The sequence below is a fragment of the Thalia democratica genome, chromosome 8 (genome assembly GCF_965202585.1).
Source record: "Thalia democratica chromosome 8, ktThaDemo2.hap1.1, whole genome shotgun sequence".
Classification (NCBI taxonomy): Eukaryota; Metazoa; Chordata; class Thaliacea; order Salpida; family Salpidae; genus Thalia; species Thalia democratica.
This window is the reverse complement of record NC_139172.1, coordinates 55,158,435-55,180,948: the sequence shown is the minus strand read 5'-3', so window position 1 is coordinate 55,180,948 and position 22,514 is coordinate 55,158,435.

The window sequence follows — 22,514 nt, the reverse complement described above, 5'->3', positions numbered from 1 at the left end:
CGTCAAAATAAAAATAAGCAACCTTAAAATTCATCTCAACTTTAAGTTCACTTTATTAACTAAATTTTTGCTCAAGCAATGTTTACTTTGAAAATTAACTAGAAGAAAAAGAAAGCTACATACAGTTTTTATTATTACTGTTATTGTTGGTATATTGATTTTAAAACTTATCTAAAATTTAAACTTTACCTAAAATTCATTATTCAATATTTAAATTTAATTTGTTAGACTTTTTAAATTAAAATTTTTGAGTAAAAATTTGTTTTTATTTTAATTTTATAGCATAAATGCTGTTTTCCATGACTGCTACATATCTTTTTAGATATGATTAAGCACTGATGAGGTCTTTGACCGAAACTTAGTTTGTAAAATAAGTTCTTAAAAAATAGTTTCATTAAATAAGTTTATGATTGAATATATATAAAATCTAACTACTACAGTGGATAGTAACTTTGATAATCATTATTAGTAAATTTTGAAGATATAATTATTTTTTACCACTTTTACAGTGGTTTCAAATCAACCAAAAAGTTGATTATGTTTATACGATAATGTGTCGGAACTAGTTATAAATATATATAAGCAACAAATACTTAAATTTGTGGTTTCAAAGTGATGACGTCAATAAGCAACTAATCGCATAAAGTTAGACAATTATTATCGCATTAAAAAAGCTGCATAGCTAAAATGCAACGTGTTTTAATCGAACAACAACAAGTTTAAGCATTATTTCGCGTTTTTTATACATTTTCTAAGTTAGAATAAGAAAAACGTAGTTTAAATATTTACCTAGTTTTCATTATATATTTAATAATGTAGCGTAGTATAACTCTTTAAAACTATTTAAAATTTGTTATTCTAAAATAACAAAAAAATATAACTTGGTAAAATTTAACGATAGAAACCAAAAAAGATAATTTTGCAGATTGTTTTATTGAAACAACAAAACTTACTTATTCTATATGACTTGATAAAATGTATTTACGTATACTTATTGAATAAAATTTTAAACGTGCTTTTTTATATAATTATTTGTAAGTTTCTTTTTATCTTTTTTGAGTAGTTATTATCTAAATTTAGTGTTCTAAAATATTTTAGTGATTTGTTTTATATAAATAAAGATAGTATTAACTTTAACTGCATATAAACTAGTACGTGTAAAACTTTTGAAGTTTAATGTTTATACTATTTATTTTATTTGTTTATTGAAAAACATTTACAAATTTTGGATTTTAATTTAATTAAAATCTTAAACAGTAACACTTAATTTTAGAAACAAGCTAACAAAAAGATAAATAAAAATTTATTATAAATAATTTAAACCAAAGACAAAAAAATTAATTTATTTAGAAATTAAGATAAAAAAGAACTCTAAGTGTTAGTAAAATTCTAGTTTATTTTAAGTTTTAATCTATTAATTAACAACTTTGCCTTTTTATATATTCTACTATACGATTACAAGTTTATTTTCCATATGATGGACCTAGGCATCAAACATAGGCCGCTTCAACTGAAAGACACATAAAGAAAAAATTAAATAAACACAAAAAGTTTTAAGATTAAACCAAAGATAAATCCATAATTTGATACAAAATTTACAGATTAACATATAAACCAAAGTTTAAACACTAAATTATACTTACTTACGCTTTTATATAGAACGTTCAACATCAAATATTTAGATGTATTTCAAAAATAACAACCTAAGCAAGGAAATTAACAATAGACTGGCCAGATGAGTAATCATTGAACACTTTGAAAAAGGACTCATCATTTATAATTTAAAGGTGCTGCTAATACAATTGAGCAATAAACTAAGCTGAATCTTAAAATTAAATCAATAATTGATAAAAATTATTTATTAATTTTACTTAAGATAACTTATCTCAAATAAAAATTTTTAACTTTAATTTTTTTTAATTTTTTGCAAGAAACTAAATCATTGGGAAGTTTGTTCCATATTTCTACTGACCAATGAAAAAAAGAATTATGCCAAGCCTCATTATCGAAATAATGTTTGCACGTATTTTTTTGATTTTTTTCAGTAAATATTTAATTCTATAAAGTTCTTAAATTGATTTTGTTTAAATTATGGTTTCACCGTTAACTAGTTTTAAAAAAAGTAATGAAAGAAAACTCAAGTTTTTTGTATTCTAATGACTTAATATTAAGTTTAGTTAGTCTATCAAGGTAAGACATATCACATCTATTTGAATCTATCCAATTTGAAATCAAAATTATTATCAAAAATGATATAATAAAAAAAAATTATTTCACATAACCTTATAAATGTTATTTAATTTTTTTTTTTTTTAAGCAAAACAACAATATAACAAATATGATATTTATCATACCAAATTATAAATACGCATATAATTAAATCCGTATCGATTTAGTTTTAGTCATAATTTTTAACTTTAATCATTGAACTAAACTTTTTTTAGTGAGTATAGCTTTCTACAACTGTTTAAAATTTAATGTGTTTTAAAAAAAACAGCAAATTTTATAAAAGTTAACGATACAATAAGATAAGTTAGATATAGGTTATTTTTTTAAATAACAAAATATATCCATTAAAATATAAAACAGTATTAATAATAAAGTTAAAAATTTACTTGTTTGTTTATTTTAGATTAATAGTTATTGCATATACAAGTTTTTTAATTTGTTTTTGTTTGTTTAGTAAGTATCGAAACTTTAGTAGCTTTTTTTTAGAAGTGCATTTACAAGAGATATATCACTTATGAGTAGTTTGAAATATTTATTTTCTTACTGAATTATTTTTTTCCTAATCAAAAAATAGTATTGTTGTTTTAATGGATATAGAAATCAGTACATGGTAGATTTTTGCTTTATAAATTTCATTGAAATTTAAAATAAAGATTTACCATACTTTTACAAGTAACTCTAACTACAAAACGCATTTAAATTAAATAAGTTTATTATATGTTTTGGTTTTAAGAAAACAAATAACGAGATCTCAACTACTGGACGTGAAACTATGAATTTATTTTACAAGTTAAGTTTCGTTCAAAGACGTCGTCAGTGCTTAGTTACGTCAAAATTAAAATAAGCTACATTGAAATGCATCTCAACTTTAAGCTCACTTTATTAAAAACATTTTTGCTTCAGCAATGTTTACTTTGAAAGTTAACTAGAAGAAAAAAAAAAGCTACATACAGCTTTTATTATTATTAATATTGTTGTTAAATTGATTTTAAAACTTAACTAAAAATTAAACTTTTCTTAAAATTCAATCTTAAGATTAAAAATTTATTTGTTTTTTTATTAAGTAAAAGTAATGGGTAAAATATTTTTTTAGTTTAATTCAATTGTTTAATTGCTATTTTCCATGACTTTTACATTATTGTTTAGATTTATTTTAGCACTTATGAGGTTTTTGATCGAAATTTAGTTTGTAAAATAAATTCCTGAAAGATTAATTTTATTAAACAAGTTTATGATTAATTATATATAAAATCTAACCACTACAGTGGATAGTTACTAGAATAATCACTATAAGTAAAATTAGAAGAAATAACTTTTTTTTACCACTTTTACAGTGGTTTCAAATAACCAAGAACTTTAAACAAAAATGGAGAGATAACATGTCAAAACTAGTTATAAATATAAAGAAGCAACGAATACTTTGATTTGTGGTTTCAAAGTGATGACGTCAATGGACAACTACTCGCATAAAGTTAGACAATTATTATCGCATTAAAAAAGCTGCAGAGTTAAAATGCAACGTTTTTTAATCGAACAACAACAAGTTTAAGCATTATTTCACTTTTTGTAATGCATTTTCTAAGTTAGATGAAAGAAAAGTAGTTTAAATATTTACTTAGCTTTCATTATATATTTAATAATGTAGTGTAGTATAACTCTTTAAAACTATTTAAAATTTGTTATTCTAAAATAACAAAAAAATAGTTATTTGGTAAAATGTAGCGATAGAAACCAAAAAAAGATAATTTGGCAAATTTTTTTATTGAAACAACAAAACTTACTTACTTTATATGATTTGATAAATATGTATTTACGTATACTTTTAGAATAAAATTTTAAATGTTTTTGTTAAATAATTGTTTGTAAGTTTCTTTTTATCTTTTTCAAGTATTATTTAACTAAAATTAGTATTCTAAAATTTTTTAGTGATTTGCTTCATATAAATAAAGATAGTATTAATTCTAACTGCATAGAAACTACTGCGTATAAACATTTGAAACATAAACACATACTACGACACATAAGATTAAAACAAAGGTAAAATCATAACTTGATATAAATTTTATAAATTAACATAAAAATCAAAATGTTTACCACAAACTTATACTTATTTACGCTTTGATGTAGAACGATCAGCATCAATTCATTTTAATCTATTACAAAAAAAAAAGACCTAACGTTCCAAGGACTTTAAAAATAGACTAGCTAGATTAATAAATATTTATATACATTAAAAAAGGACTCATCTCTAATAGAGTAAAGATGCTGCTTATAGAATTTAGCAATAAACTAAGCTAAGTCTTAAGATTAAATAAACGGTTAATAAAAATTATTTGTTAATTTCATTAACAATAACTTAATTCAAATAAAAAATTTTTAACTTTAATTGAAGTTTTTTACATTTTTTGCAAGAAACTAATTCATTTGGAAGTTTGTTCCATATTTCAACTGACAAATAAAAAATAGAATTATGCCAAGCCTCATTTTTGAATTGACTTTTGCACGATTTTTTTTTTTTGCTATTTTTTTTTCAGTAAGTAATAAGTTCTATGTGGTTCAAAAGTTGATTATGTTTGAATTGTAGATTCATCGTTAACTATTTTAAAAAAGTAATATAAGAAAACTCAAATTTCTTGTATTCTAATGATTTAATATTAAGTTTAGTTAGTCTATCAAGGTAAGACATATCCCGTCTATTTGAATCTATCCTATTTAAAATCAAAATTATTTTCAAAAATGATATAATGAAAAATTTTATTTCAAATAACCTTATAAATGTAATTTTTAACATTTTTTTTTTCAAGCAAAACAACAATATAACAAATATGATATTTATCATCCCAAATTATAAATACGCATATATTTAAATCCGTATCGACTTAATTTAGTTATAGTCATAATTTTCAACTTTAATCATTGAACTAAACTTTTTTTAGTGAGTATAGCTTTCTACAACTGTTTAAAATTTAATGTGTTTAAAAAAAAACAGCAAATTTTATAAAAGTTAACGGTACAATTAGAAACTAAGTTAGGTATAGGTTATTTTTTTAAACAACAAAATATATCCATTTAAATATAAAACAGTATTAACAATAAACTTGAAAATTTACTTGTTTGTCTATTTTAGATTAAGAGTTTTTGCATATACAAGTTTTTTAATTTGTTTTTGTTTGTTTAGTAAGTATCAAAACTTGAGTGGCTTTTTTAAGAAGTGCATTTACAAGAGGTATAACACTTAAGAGTAGTTTGAAATATTTATTTTCCTACAAAAAGACTTTTTTTTCTAATCAAAAATTAGTATTGTTATTTTAATGAATATAGAAACCAGTAAATGGTAGACTTTTTCTTTATAAATTTCTTTGAATGTCTAAATAAAGAATTACCATACTTTTACAATTAACCCAAACAACCTAACCCATTTAAACAGCTAAAATTAAGCTAAAGCGTAAGTTTATTATATGTTTTGGTTTTAATAAAACAAGTAAAGAGATCTCAACTACTCGAGGAGAAATGATGAATTTATCCCTTAAAAGATTAATTTTACAAACTAAATTTCGGTCAAAGACCTCGTCAGTGCTTAGTTACGCCACAATTAAAATAAGCTACATTAAAATGCAACTCACCTTAAAGCTCACTTTATTTACTACATTTTTGCTTATGAATGTTTACGTTGAAAATTAACTAGAAGAAAAAAGAAAGCTACATACAGCTTTAATTATTAATATTGTTGTTATATTGATTTAAAAATTAGCTAAAATTTAAACTTTACCTAAATTTCAATTTTAATATTAATTTTTAATTTGTTTAGCTTTTTAAGTAAAAATGTTAAGTAAAAATTAGTTTTTATTTAATTCAATTGTTTAATTGCTATTTTCTATGACTGTTGCATATTTTTTTTAGTTTTATTTAAGCACTGATGAGGTCTTTGACCGAAACTTAATTTGTAAAATAAATTCCTGAAAGAAATTATTTCATTAAATATGTTTATGATTGATTATATATAAAATCTAGTTACTACATTGGATAGTAACTTTGATAAACACTATAAGTAAATTCAGAAGATATAAATACTTTTACCACTTTTACAGTGGTTTCAAATAAACCAAGAACTTCAAACGAAAATGGAGAGATAATATGTCAAAACTAGTTATAAACATAAATAAGCAACGAATACTTTGATTTGTGGTTTCAAAGTGATGACGTCAATAAGCAACTAATCGCATAAAGTTAGACAATTATTATCTCATTAAAAAACCTGCAGTGCTAAAATTCAACGTGTTTTAATCGAATAGCAACAAGTTTAAGCATTATTTTGTTTTTTGTTATACATTTTTTAAGTAAGAATTTAAAAAAAAGTAGTTTGAGTATTTACCTAGCTTTCTTTATTTTAAATAATATAGTGTAGTACAACTCTCTAAAGCTATTTAAAATTTATTATTCTAAAAGAACAAAAAAAATTAACGTAGTGAAAAATAACGATAAAAATTAAAAAAAAAAGACAAAATTGCAGATTTTTTTATTGAAATCATTAAAATTGTTTATTTGTACAATTTGAAATAAAATTCATTAACATATATTTTTTGACTAAAATTTTTAATTGTTAGTTTAAATAATTGTTTGTAAGTTTCTTTTAATGTTTTTTAAGTAGTTTTTAACCAAAAATAGTTTTTTCAAGTATTTTAGTGATTTGTTTTATATTAATAAAGATAGTATTAATTTCAACTGCATATAAACTACTAGGTATAAAACTTTCGAAGTTTTTATGTTTATACTATTTTTTCTATTTGTTTATTAAAAACATTTTACAAAATTTGTATTTAAATTTAATTAAAATCTTAAACAATAAAAGTTAATGTTAAAAACAAACTAACAAAAAGATAAAATAAAATTTATTATAAAAGATTTATACCAGGGACAAAAAATTAAATTTATTTAGAAACTAAGATAAAAAAACTTTAAGTGTTAGTAAATTTTTATAGCTCATTTTAAATTTCAATCTATTAACTAACAACTTTGCCTTTTTATATTTTTCTATACGATTACAATTTTATTGTCCATGTGATGGACCTAGGCATTAAACATAGACCGCTTAAACTGAAAGACACGTTAAGTAAAAATATCATAAACACAAAAAATTTAAGATTAAATAAAAGATATAAAATTAATAGATTAACATAAAAAGCAAATTGTTAAACACAAACTTATACTTATTTACGCTTTGATGTAAAACGATCAACATCAAATATTTAATTTTTTACAAAAACAAAGACCTAAAGCTATAGACATTAACAATAGACTGGCCAGATGAATAATGATTTAACACATTGAAAAAGGGCTCAAAATTAGTAGAGTAAAGGTGCTGCTAATAAAATTTAGCAATAAACTAAGCTAAGTCTTAAAAGGGTTGATAAAAATTATTTATAGATTTTACTAACAATAACTTCATTCAAATAAAACTTTTTTAACTTTAGCTTTAATCGAAGCTCGGTGAATGTAATTAATATGGTGATTCCACTTAGATTTTTTAGCAATAAAATTCAAAGATCTTTAAACACTTTAGTTGAAGATAAGTTAATATTGTTTGTTTTAAAGTTTAAAGTAGAGATAGTAGTGTTTTTTTTTAAATTTAGAACTTGACATTTACTAGGGTTTTAGTTTAATTTGTTTTACTTTAACCAGTCGTAAATTTTATCTAAAGAATATTGTAAAGTTGCGTTTGACTGGTAAAACATGTTTTTGTCATTTGCTTGGATGCTAATGTTGCTGCTAATATCAACTTCTGAAGCTATATCATTTAGAAACTCTCTTAACTAATTAACCTGACTCCAATGGACTTTTTATTGCGATAACGTTTAGATTATTTCAAATGGATGGAAGAGTTTAAAGCTTTTACTCTGTATTGATAACTTAGTATACTTATTGCTAAAAAAAGATACCATCCAAGAATGTAAGCAATCTAGTAATTGAAAACAGAACGTTCAACATTATAGTAATGCAATAATCCAAGTTTAAATCATGAAAAATACGCTATTTTATTGCTCTTTTTAATCTTGCGCTCTATTTAAGAAAAAACTTTTCATACAACTAAAAAACAAACATTAAGTAAAATCTGAAATACCTTTACACTTCATAAATTAACTAAATCTTTTGTTTTTAATGTAACAGTTGTTTAAAATCAAAACAAATTTAAAACATTTATTTAAAAACTATGTTTAGCTAATTTCAACATTAAGAGAATATAAGTGATAAAAAAGTCTCAAGATTCATTTTTTAAAGCCCTACTTAATTAAGTTTATATTTCTGTTTAAATTAACAAAATCCAATTTATTTTTAATTAAAGAATTAAAATTAAAAAAACAATGTTGAACTATTTTATTTAAATTAAGATGAACTAATGAATTGCAGTACGTTATTATATTTTTCTACGTAAAACTTTAAATAAAAACTTTACATTAAAATCTTATCAAAAAACTACCACATTTTATTCATTCAAAACAACCTTCATTTAAAAGCGAATGTTATTTAAATTGACAAAAAAACCTTTTAATTTATTTATATTTTTATTCGAGAAAATAAAAATTAGAAAAGTGCAAAAGTGAAGCTCCGTTTAAAATTAAATATTTGTATAAAAATATCGCAATTATTAGTATATCCGTGAAAATATAACGCTGTGCGTAAGTGACGCTGTGCAAAAATGTTGCCATGCAAATGTAACGTCGGGCGAAAGTTTTGATGTGCAAAAGTGTCCCTTCGTGCTAAAGTAACGCCCACCCATATTATAGACCTTTTCATTCAGAAGGTATCAAAAAATAATGTGCAAATAAAGTATTAGCTCGTTGAATTGGCTGTAATAATTATAATAAAAAAAAAAACAAAATAAACTTTAAAACACAGCATCTGTTGTCACTGTATCATACATGATATATGTTTAAATAGTATTAAATTTAATAAATATAATTAAGCTAACAAATAAAACTTTAATGTTTTAGTAAAATTGATCCTACTTTAATCTTCCCTTTTTAACACACTTTGAACACAGCACAAAAATGTATATATTAACATTTTAAACTAAAAAGTGCCAGCTCAATTCGAAAAATTAACATAGAACAAATAATTTTCTTTAAAAAGTGATTACTTGAGTGATCTTATTTAAAGGTAAGCTACTGTACTGTAAAAGACAGACATTATTATGAACTTCTAATTGTTAGTGTATTTGTAACTAAACGTCTACATCAAAGTAACATTATTCATAAACTAAAAACAATAGCTATTTTTTAAACTAATTTTTTAATGAGTTTCAAAGAATTTAAACTACATTATTACAAGATCATTATTCTTTTCAATATTAGTAAACATCAGTAATTTTAAAATAAAAGAACCCTAACTAGAAAGTAACTTAATTGAAGCAGTTTTCAAAAACTTTGTAATAAAACGATTATTGTTAGCTTAAGCACATAACTAATACATATAAAACTATATAAACCTTTTTAAGTCTACAGCTACTTCAAAAAAATTAGTTCAGCTACTATTTCAATTGTGTATATAACGTATCTGCTCAAAATCATTGTGTTTGCAATATTTTTTTAGAACACATTAAACTTAGCTATTTAAATGTTAATTTTATTAATATATTCCACCAAGATATTGTAATTTAAACTACATGTCTAGGTTTTAACTTTTACTTATTTAATTGCCATTCGTAGCCTACAGTTTTAATTTTTTTTAAGTTTGAACTAAAATTTCAATAAACACCAAATATTTTACTTTGCTTATTCTAGATAATCCGATGCACTATGAATACTAAGTATTTAGACATTAAAATATAATAAATAAAAACAAAACATCCAAATTTTGCACTAAATTCTTATACTTACTAGATGTCATAAATAAAATGACCACAAGTCTTTGATTCAAAAATAAATTTATATTAAATGATGCAAAAGGCACTACAATAAATACAATATTCTTCACTTTAAAAAATGTCAATCCTGTGGCATGTAAACTATTTGTAACTAATATAATTTTTTTATTTCTATTGTTTACATACTAGCTTATATTAGTTTTTAAATGATTGTCAATCCAAAAGAAAATTTATTTAAACAAAAACCACTCTAAATCAGTATAAAATCGGCTTAAAAACTTATAACAGCATAATTAAAAAATAATATATAATGAATACTGTTAAATAAAGAAACCATAGATAGTTTAAATACAGCCTTTAATAAATGTTAGAAACCAATTCATATCATACTAATAAGTTTAAAATTTGAGATTGTGGAATGCAAGTGTTAGTACAAATTGAAATATGTCCTTTTGACAACTACATACTAAAATTTTACCTTAACACATTGTTACATTGTTCAATATAACTATTAGTACTAAATACTAAAGTTTTTAGCAGTTTATCAGTTTTACTATAAAATATCTTGTTTCAATAATAAATTTTAGCAAGATATAGTCGTAAAGGCATTTAATTACAAAGCACCAAACTTATAATTTTAAACTATCTATGAAATCAATAAAAATTAAAAAAACATATAAATAGCAAGACTTAGGTTTCAATGTGTCATAGATCTCTGACATTAGGTGCATGTAGAAAGAACTTATTTAGATTAATTATTTAAACACTATTAGAACACTGTGGTTGCTATTTAATTCAAATATAGTTAGTATTGTTATTAGCAATTTGGATGCTGTTTTATGATAATTAAAGCTTCTATTTAGTCAGAAAAATTGCTTTTAAGAGAAAAGTCCCAATGGATATTAGACTAATAAATTGTAGTTATTTATTAACTATGTTTTTTAATAGTTCATTTATCTTTTAATCCTATAATATTTTTTATTAATAAACTTTAATACTGAATTATTTTAAATGTTTTAATTTTAAACGGTTATTTATCGCAACAATATAGAAATATCAACTTACTAAATAAAAGGTTTATGTTTATCATCGATAGATTATTTTTTAAGTTATTGAAATTATTTAGTTTACAACCTTTGTTAAATTTCACTTCTATTAAAAAAACTTTTTTTTTCTTGTTTTTGATGAAGTTTTTGTTAATATTATTAAAGACTTTATTTTGAATAACTCACTATGATTCGAACATGATTTATTGCTTCGTTTCTACAAAATTATGTTTTGTGAGTAAGATAAAAAAAAAAATTCCCTTAGTAAAAGTTTACGTCACATGCTAAAAACATATACTTCAGTTTTAATTTTCGATTCAAATAACTAACAAAAATATTACAAGTTTTCTCAAATTTAATTCAGTTTTCAGTGCGTCAATAATCGTCTTTATAATACGCATACTTTATAAAATAGTTTTACAGATATTTACTTAGCTTCTTGCTAGATATACATGTTTAAAAATACAATGAAAGGTATAATAACTTAACTTTATTTATATTATTAGGTATAAACGGAAATGAATAGATTTAAATTGTATTCTAAGAAGTTAGTTTATTAAACGAGCATATATTTAAGTTTATATTGTTAAAACATTCTTAAACTTCATGAGAGTAATAAGTAAAATTAAAGTGTTTTAAACGACATCCAGTTAAAGTCATGGTTTTAGTTTTTGTGTTATAAGTATCATAGTTAAGTACCCAAATAACAAGTATATAAAAAAATATGATTTATATGTTAGAAATTTATAATATTATATAAAAAAATTATTTTTTTTTATTAAGATTATATTTCTATTCGGTATTCTTAAAGGTATTTAAATTAAATTATTTATTATTAAAATTAGGAACTGAAATTAAAACGAAACTACTTTTGACGTAGAAAAGTAAAAGTCACTGAAGTTCACTATCATATTAAAATACATAGTATATTTGACAACAATAATGTCTCTTTGATTTTAATACCAATGTTTTTAACGTGTCAATGATGAGTTATATCAGAAACTTGTAATAATAAACTCAACATACACCCTAAAAGCGGCGTGTTAACAAAAGTAACATTTTATTATTATCGTTTAAAAAGAATCAGCAAACTTGTGTTTTTTTAAATTATTATTTTAATTAACTAAACTCTTTTACTATCTTTGTTGTCTATTGATGTATTTGAAGTAAATAACTTTTTGAATGTCAAACTAAACACCAAGTAAAGTAGTAAAGTTATTAATTTTTTTATGCTTGGTTTCTTTACTTTAAAGTTTTTTGTGCTTTAAAATCAAGGTATTATTTTTGTATAAAATCATTGAAATAAATATTTTTTTATTGAATAAAAATTATTTATTAATAGTTTAATAAACAAATTTATTCAAAAAATGTTGTTAGAAACTTTAATATAATTTTTTCCTTAATTCTTTTTCTATCAAATGTCAAAAATAATAGTTAAAAAACTCTACTTGGGTCTAGAAAAAATATGCAGCATAAAACTAGTTAATTTTTATTTATAAAGTTTTTAATTCTTTATTTATTGAAGACATGTTCAACTAAACACTTTGATAAATGCTTAGTGAACTTCAGCTCGTATATCAGTGCAAACTTTTTCTTTAAAAAATATAAAATTTATCTAAAAAGGGGCGTGTTTACAAAAATAATATTTGAGCATTATCGTTTTATAAGAATAATCAAGTTTTTTTGTTTAAGATCATTTAAAAAATTTATTTAAACTTTTTAATTATTTCTACTTAGAAGTTATATATTTTTCGATGCGCAATTTCAAATTGAGAGTTCATTGTTTAACAAAGTGTTTCATGTGTTTATGCAATGATCAAAAAAAATTATAATCACATTTATATATTTTTTCTGAGTATAATGGTAAACACCAAGTAAAGGAGTAAAATTACTTTCCTGTATAATGCTTGGTTACTAAGTTAAAAAACTATCTTGTTTTAAAAGTTTTGTGATCTTTTAAAGTGTAGTGTTCTTTTTAGTATATTAGAAATAAACTAACTTGTTTTTTCAATTTTAATAGAAACTAAATATTTATGAGCGCAAATTTAAAAATTTAATAAATCATGTGAATTACAAACTTAATGTAAAAAAATATCTTTAACTTCTGTGATGTCAAATGTTGTACAAAACATTTTAACTTTTTCACTATAAAACATATGTATTACTAAACATTATGTTCTAATATTTACAGTTTTTAATTTGTCAGTGATCATTTTTATCTGATGCATAGTTAATAAAAACATTTATAATCAGTGAACTTTTGTCATTACTTTAACAAACATTAGTTATCAAAATAAAAGAAAGTAAAATATAATTACTTAGATTATTTGTAGTTCAAATCTAATAAAAATTTGAGTCTAGTAGCAGTTTAAATAATAAAATTTAAATACTGTTTTTCAACTACAGTCATTCAAAGTTTTTTTTGTCAACTCTTTTCCAATAGTAACAGTGATAATAAGATTCTACAAACAGTTACTACTCTTTATATGAAAATAAACCTTATTTAATTATCTTTTTTTGGAAAACTGACTAAAAAATTTCTGTGACTTTTAATTTAAAAAATGAAAAATGACGTTGTAACTAAAATCTTATTTATTAACCATATGATAAATATAAAACATTTTAACCTAAATATATACGGTATTGTTATAGATTTATACCTATTTTTATCAGTATATAATGACGACTTGGTGTCTTTAAATGTAGTTAAAAATGTTGAAATAGTTTTTTTTAAATATTCATAATTACTGCAGCAGCTAATGTATGTTATTTTTTACGCGCCAGATATTATCTGAATCACGAGCAAAACAATACTGGAAACTTTAAATAAATTTAAACAAGTTGTAAAAAAAAAATATTGCAGCTTATGGAATAGGCAATCAATACAAAAATTATCTAGTGCTTGCAGTTTATTAATTACATTTTAAAATAAGTATTTTGAGGTAAAGTTAGTTCACTAAAAAATAAAACCAGCTAAAACTTTAAAGTACATGTATAAAACTCAAAACTGTATAAATGAATAGGTCAAAAAACCATTTAAATAGTAAATATTTGTAAATTTTAATTTTGTGCTTTACACAACAATTATATTTTGTGTTAAAACATTTAAACTAATTGCTTTGTTTTATACTGATAAAAGAATCTTGATTATAAACAATAAAAAATTCTCATCACTAACAAATATTTCAACCATTTAAATTGAATAATTATTTTGTTTACCTTTTATTAGATTTCCACATTATTTAATTCGCATTAGGACAACTAAATAGTTTTTTTAATGATAGGTAAATAAAATATATATTCTTGAATAAAACTATATTAAATTAAATGATAACTTTAAAATTTATTTTGTACTTTATACGACAATACTAAATAAATCTTATTTGTTTAAATAAAATAAACCAAAAAATCACAAAGTGATCTAATAAAAGCAGATGTATATATAGAGAAATAAGTTAAAAATGTTAAGATGAGAAGGTTCAAACAATTATTTAATAGACGAGTTTTAATTCAGAGTTATGTTTAGAACTAAAATTTGCTAGAACGAAAACACTTTGAATAATAATATACTAGAGTCTCATTTTAAGAATATACCATAAAGTAAGAATTTAGTTTGTAATAATTAAATCTACTATTTAAAGTCGATGATTGATAATGTGCCTAACGAGTATTTAAATTTATGCATTAAAACTTTTCTTTGTTTGTTATTTCCCATCGTGTTGAAAAGCTTAATATTTTACAGTTTTACCTAAATCTTCACTTTACTTCAAAAAACAATAACATCATTTATGTTAAAGAAATTCATAGTGACCTTTAATTATAAATAAACCTATAAACTATAAACCAATAAAAAATAAAACTGTAGCAATATTGAAAATATATAACAAATAAACTTAGCATAGTTTTTAATGCGTCATGGATCTTTTTTATCAGACGCATACTTTAATAAAATTAAGTAAACAGTTTTACTGATGTAATTATTGTTAGAATTTGTTGATAGTTAAATCACTAGACTTTGTCTACTTTAAACTTATAATTTTTCTTTCGAATTGTAAACCAATAATGATATTTCTAAAGTGACTTTTCTAACATAATTTATTCTAATTATTTTATGCTAATTTTTTCTTATTTTTATATAAGTTAACTTCATAATTAGTTTAACAGAATAACGCGTTAATATATTATTTTTTGAGATATTATATCAGTTAAGGTATATATGTTCACTTTATATAAAAGTATTAATAAAACTGTTTTTGAAAACCTTTTGAAAATTATTTTACAGTAAGAATTGTTAAAACTCACATAAAATCACTTTTAATATTTGCAAACTATTTTAAAGACATCATCAATTTTTAACAAACACTCAAATAATTTAAAAACTTATATATTAATTATATCTATTTATCACTTATGCCACTAATGTTATTTTGTATCAATGGACAGTTTTAATCAAAGACATAAAACAACCATTCTTGTAAAGTCAGAAGTAGTCTTGAAGTAATACTTTTTTATATGTGTGAGCAGAAGAAAAAGCGCCGCATTTAAATAAAACTAAAACAAGTATGTACTATTAAAAATCCCCGGCAGTAATAATTTTTAATCTGAAAAATATGTAACATTTTACAAAATAGTTATAATAGCTATTTTTAACCTTAAATTTGTTTTCTTATTCTAAAGATATAAAACGATTTTAAAAAAAATTCAATTTTATCATTGAAACCTTAGATTTATATTAAAGCCACAAATTTATACTTTGTAGTTATTTCATTAAAATAATTAAATTAACTATTTTACAATTCTCATTTGAGGACAAAGCATTCACAAAACAAAACTCTTTAAATAAACTTTACAAAAATTATTATTAATAAGACATTAAAGTATTTTTTGTTTCATCTATTTATTAATATTGATGTCAAACAACTTAAGTTTTTTGTACTTTAAAGAACTTATGTATTTATTTTTTTAAATATGTTTTTGCAAAAAAAGTTTATTCAAAAATAAATAAAGGATAAAAATACAAAAGAAAATTATTTTACACTGTAAAAGTTTTTTTTTTTCAAAGCTTTCATCTAAAAAATCACTTAAGAAGAACATAATTATTTGTTACAATGTAAATTAAAACTTTTTTTTAAATATGATAGTAACCTTTTTACAGCAAAAGTAGTTAAAATTAATTTATCAAATTTGAATTGAGAAGAAAATTAGCTATAGTTTGTTACTTTAGCTTCCTCGCTACTATAGTGATAAAACAGCTGTTAATAAGCATTTTCAAATTTTACTATGCCTGTGTCTGAGGCTTTTAGTATTTACAAACAGAAATACATCAACAACTAGCTTTGTTGCTTTTTTAGAATTTTCGTCAAATGAAACATAATGTTTAAACAAATATTATGTTAGTACTTGTACTATGGCTATATTTAAACAAAATAAAACTTTTAGTACTTTTAAAGTTTTATTTTGTTTATAACTCCAGCTAAAATGAAGTACATTTTTATAAGTGCATTAAAATTTAAATAAATTTTATAATTACAGATTTATCATTATGTAATAAAATAAATAATATTTTTTTAGGTTTTTAACTAACAAAACACTAATAACTGAGTAGCTGTTGTTGTCGTAAATTCACAAAAATAAATCTGAAAACTATTTTAGTTTAAATAAAATAAATCAACTTATTTTAATTAATTACGCAAAAAAGTTTGTTTTTACGTCATATGCTTTACAAAATAAATATAAGATTCAAATTAAAGCATATATCTAACGTAAATTTTAAAAACCTTTCATAATATAATTTTGTATCAATTTAAAATACGTTAATGATAATTATTCCAACGCATAATTAGCTATAAGTAAACTAAAATTTTTAGCACATCGGTGCTCTCCAAAGTTTTACCTATGTAAAAAGGAAAACAAAAACCTCACAAAAGCAAACTCAGAGATAAAAGTTTTGTAATGTTTTTAGTTTATATTTATATTTGCAAATGCTTTTAAACCTACATACAAAAAGTATTATAAACAAAGATGTCATTAAATATGTTTGGCACCAATTTTTTTTATGGTTGTTTGGAAGTAAAAGTTTTTAAAATGAATAATTGTACAAACTATATTCTACTAGTTAATTTACTTTAAAGTTTAAAGTTAAAAGAATAACACCATAAAAAACTTATAAAGTATAGCTTTTTTTTTTGTAATTTCAAAAGTTGTATAGTACATCATATAAGAGTTTTGTTAGAATTTTGTATCTGAGATTAAGTTATTATTAAGCAAACAAATTTTGTTGCGTTGTACTTTTACAAAATTATTACTTTAAACATAAATAGCGATTTCAGTTACATTTGTTTAAATCTTTTTCGTTTATTTTTAATTCACAGAATCTTATTATTCTTTAACTTATTGCATTTAATAAAGTTATTATTGGGATCTTAAAATGAATTCTTACTAATTATTTTTTGTTATTTTTTTAAACCCTATTAAACTTTGTAGAACTTAGATCTTAATATTTTACTATAATTTTATATTTTTGATTTTTTTCTACAAAAATATGTAAATCTTACAAATGCATTCATTCTTTTGAGTCTTTTTGTAATGAAATGCCAGTAAGGTACGCACTTTAAACACAGAACAAAAGTACGTACCTTACCGACAGTACGTATCTTGGAAACATCGGTCTTAAATTAGCTACAACTAGTCTAATACAAACATGTTAAAAACCACTAAAATTTACGAGTATAAGCAAAATCTCCAAACACTAAAACATTTTTCATAAAAACAAAACATATTATTTGAAATATTTTTAGAAGTTTTAAGTAATTATTTAGATAATTTATTGACACATAATTTTGTATTTGCGTATGTATTTAATATTCAACCTACAATTAGTTTCAACTATCTTTTAAAGTTTACATAGTACACGTACTTATGTAATTACTAATTTCAAATAAACATCTATCTATATAAACATTTGTCATGCTTGTACTTGATTTTGTTTATTCTTCACGCGAGTTTAGAGTTCTAAAGTTTATAGAAAAAAAAACTGAACATTTTTAATCTAATAAACAGCATGCAACACTAACTAAATTATTTTCAAAATCATCTAGTTTTAATAAATCTAAATTGCAGTGTTTAATATTTTGTATTAATATCGTTTTTTTACACCTTTTTGTATTTCTGTTTCAATCCTTAGGTATGGAAACGTTAATTTCACTGATCATTATTTTTGTTTATCTAACTTGTGTATGACTTTTGAAGAATCGTTATTCATATTTTTAAAATCTTATGAATAAGTTTGTATAATAGTAAAAAAATTTAATTGCACTGTTTGTTATATTGTTTAAAATTTATATATTAGATTTGATATACAGTTTGTAAGTTTAAGTTTTATTCTTTTCTTCCTTAAGTTTGAAACTACTTTGATAAATACAGTAATTTTTTATTAAGTATAATGCATTTGTATTTCTAGATTAAGATTTGTTTTGTTTTTAATTTCAAATCAACTAAAAACTGAATTCTGAATACTGCGTAGCTTATAAGTGCGTACTATATTGACAATTTATTCCTAGTTGGTAGGTTACTGTACTGCAATACGAACAACAACTTTAATAACATGTTTACTTTAACTTATGATCACTCTTCAATTAAGCAAAGTAGTAAAAATATATTACGAGCAGTTTTTACCATTATGTTTTTTTACTTTTTATTTTTATCTTTAAATTTAGTTATATGTAAAAAATTGAACCTATGTTTGAAAACTTTAAAAAATATACATTGAATTTTTTTTACAATTCATGTTATAAGGTTTCAGCAAAAAGTTATTACGGTGACGTTCAATCTAAAGCCGTTAAACAAATCAGTCAGCAAAATGTATAAAAATTAAACATATGTTAAACTACTAGTCCATTATATAAACTTTAGTTTTTATATCAGACGCATAATTTCTATCTATTAATAAACTTCCAACCATAAGTAAATTTAACGATGGTTTACGAAATTGTTTTTTAAACTGAGGATTAAGAAGTAGTTCATGAAGTGTTTTATGCCAGCTTCAAATAATTAAATACTCGAATTTAACAGCTGCGATAATTTCCAAATACCAAGTTTAACCTGAAAATATAATTACCTAAAAAACAGTTTATATATAAACTTAGATAACATTTAAAATAAAAAATGGTTCTAAAATTAATTATTGAAGTTTTTTTATCTTTTTGACTACTGGTATAATGTAAAGCAGAGTAAAAAAATAAGTTTACGTGTAATTTTGGTAAGTTAGACTTAATTTTGTAAACATTTTTTGTAACCGGCAATTTAAATGCATTTTTTTCTGTTTACTAAAGTTTTAATTTTTTTCAGGAAAAACAAAATTCTTGAGATAGTAGTCGATTTCCGATGGAAACGAAACTAATTAATTATAACTATTAAAAAGTATAGAAAAAGTACTTTTATACTTCAATAATAAAATTTACTTTTAATTTTTATATAGTTGATTAGTTTTGTAATTTAATACAGCCACATATGACCATCAATAAAAGTTTTATCAATCTGAAATTATCCTCAACGGGCAATTTGAAATAAAAATTGTTTTATCTACGAGTTATGTTAATTTTAACTTTTATTGAAAACTAAACTTTTATTTTTGTTTGAAGGAAGTTTTGTTTTTTTTTATTATTAACAATTCAACTTTAATTAACCGTTTTATCCTAACGTAGATTAAACGTTCGGATGAATGAAAACCTTACAAAAAGTACACTATGTAAGTTAAATTAAACCACAAGGTTCCTAGTTACGTCACATGCTGAAAACACAAACTTCAGTTTTATTATTAGGCATATATTTAAAACGTTACGATGATATTTATTAAGCTATTAACTTTTATAGTTTTTAGTGCATCCGTGATCATAATTATCAGATACATACTAAATGAGATGATTGATAAAAGAAAATACTTTTGACTTTTAAGATTGAAGTTTTACAACAAATATAATTAAATTAATAGATTAGTTGCAAAAAGGTAGATTGTCACAAAAAAAAATTGTTTTTAAAACTTAACAAATGTTATTAAATAGAATACATAGTCATTTATTATTATAAATTAGAATTTAACTTCAATTGAATAGTTTATGTTTTAAACCTCCTAGCACAGTTATATTTTAAGTAACAAACATTTTTGTAAGTAACGGTACTTTGTATCGTGTATAACGTGTATAACTTGTATAACTAATAAGAATAAAAAAATTCTACTTTTTTGAACTTTAAGTTTAATTTGTGTGTGAAAAAATATGACGTCAATAGAGTTTTTCGTCAAATATGTAGTGAACTATATTATTTTTTTTTTGTTTTCAACTTTCTTAAAATAAAAATGTTAATTAGTTAGTTTAAATAATTTATAGAACTACACATTAGTACTGAACGATACATTATGCAGTAATTTTTAGTACTAATAACTAAAAATTCAAAAGTTATTAAATTTAATAAATTCATTTAATTAAAGTGTGTAGTGTGTCATTGATGTTTCAGAATGCACACATACTACTAGCAAAATGTTTAAATAAAATCAACACAACATTAAGTATTTACATAAAATATCTAAAATCAAACCATGGTCAAAACTGTATTGCTTACAAGTTTAATTGTTACTAACAAAACTTATATCGGACAAACCACAAAACTTGAGCTTGGGAGAAGAATGTATTGAATTATTTTAGAAAGCATGGAAAACAAATATGTGAAAATTCAAACAAAAATAAGCCTTTTGATAAATTACTTTCAACGTAATTTTATTAATTGTAAAAACAATACAATAGTAATATCTATTAATATATAATTGATAATGTCGTTATATGTTTTTTTTTAATAAAATTCTAGTATTTTTATACGTATACACATATACAACAAAAAAATATTTTTGTATATTTTTATTATTAAATACGTCAAAGATCTTTTCAACAGACGCAGAAACTATTCATATCAGACGCAAAAAACTAACATCAAATCAACAATTTATCAGATTTAAAAGGCTTTAAACGTACCAAAATTTAAGTAGTACTCACTTTTTTTTTACTATTAATTCTATTAATTATTCTTGAACTGAATATGAAAAAAAATAACTTATAAGGGATTCATTTTACAAATTTTAAGTATTTTATTCAAAATTTATACTCATTTGAGTAACTTTATTATAATTTTAAAAAAATTACCATACTTATATGTTTAAACTATCATTTAAGATAAGTTTAAAGACTAGTGGTTGTAGTATTTACTTACCTTTTTTTATTATATATTATTTCTCTGAAAATGTAATGTGAATGAAAAATTATATTATAAAATTACTTATTTGAAGCAAAATATCTACGCTAAACAAAAAATTTTAAACACAAACTAAATGCATATAAAGCTTCATAGAATAAAAGAACTATGTCTTTTAAAATAAATAATTTTAATAAAATTATTTCGATTGTTGTTTTATTTTTATTAAAATGTAACTTAGTTAAAGGTTAGATAAGTTTTAAAATCTTTCTAGTCTTAAATCAAATACATTAGTAGTACCATTACGTTAATGTCGTCTATTTAACTATAGGTTATTAAAATTTTAAACTGGTGGTAAGAATTTAATTCGGAAAGTTGATATGTACTTGATTGATAAAATATTATGAGAAGTAATTTTTACAAACACAAATCACATAGAATTTATGGTGATGTCATATGTAATATATCACGAACTGCTTTTTAAAACTTATAAATAATTATTCACTGCTAGATTAAAATAAAATATATACATACTTTTTAGTTTATATCGTCGTAATGATATTTTGCATCAAATATATATAATATGATAAATTTAGTTGAAATAGTTACACAAAATAAAGTATTTAAGACTTTTTTCAAACATATATTCTAAAAAAATTATTATCAACACTTAAGAATAGTATCGTAAACTAAATTAAAACTCTTTTTTCAATTAATCAAAACAAGTCTCAAGATCAGTTTAAATTGTTGTGTTTTAACTTTAATTTAGTAAACTTACATATGTGAACATTTAATCAAGTTTATTAACTACATTTGTATAAATATAAGTGGTTAGATTATACTTTAAACGGAAGCAAAGTTGGAAATAACTTATTTTGTTTTGAACATTTATAAATAAAAACTATCTTAACTTTTATATCAAACATAAGTTCTAGTTTAAACTAATCATTACATATTCTATTGTAATATGTTTTAAACAAACTCTGTGTACAATGTATGTTACGAAGAATAATGATCTCATTATTATAACAATTTTAAGAATTTTAAAAAATGTTAGAGTAAAGTAGTTTTCATTTTTGCACAGTTTTTAAAACATTTTTTTATTATTTAAATGTGTCTTATAAGCACAGAGTTGTATA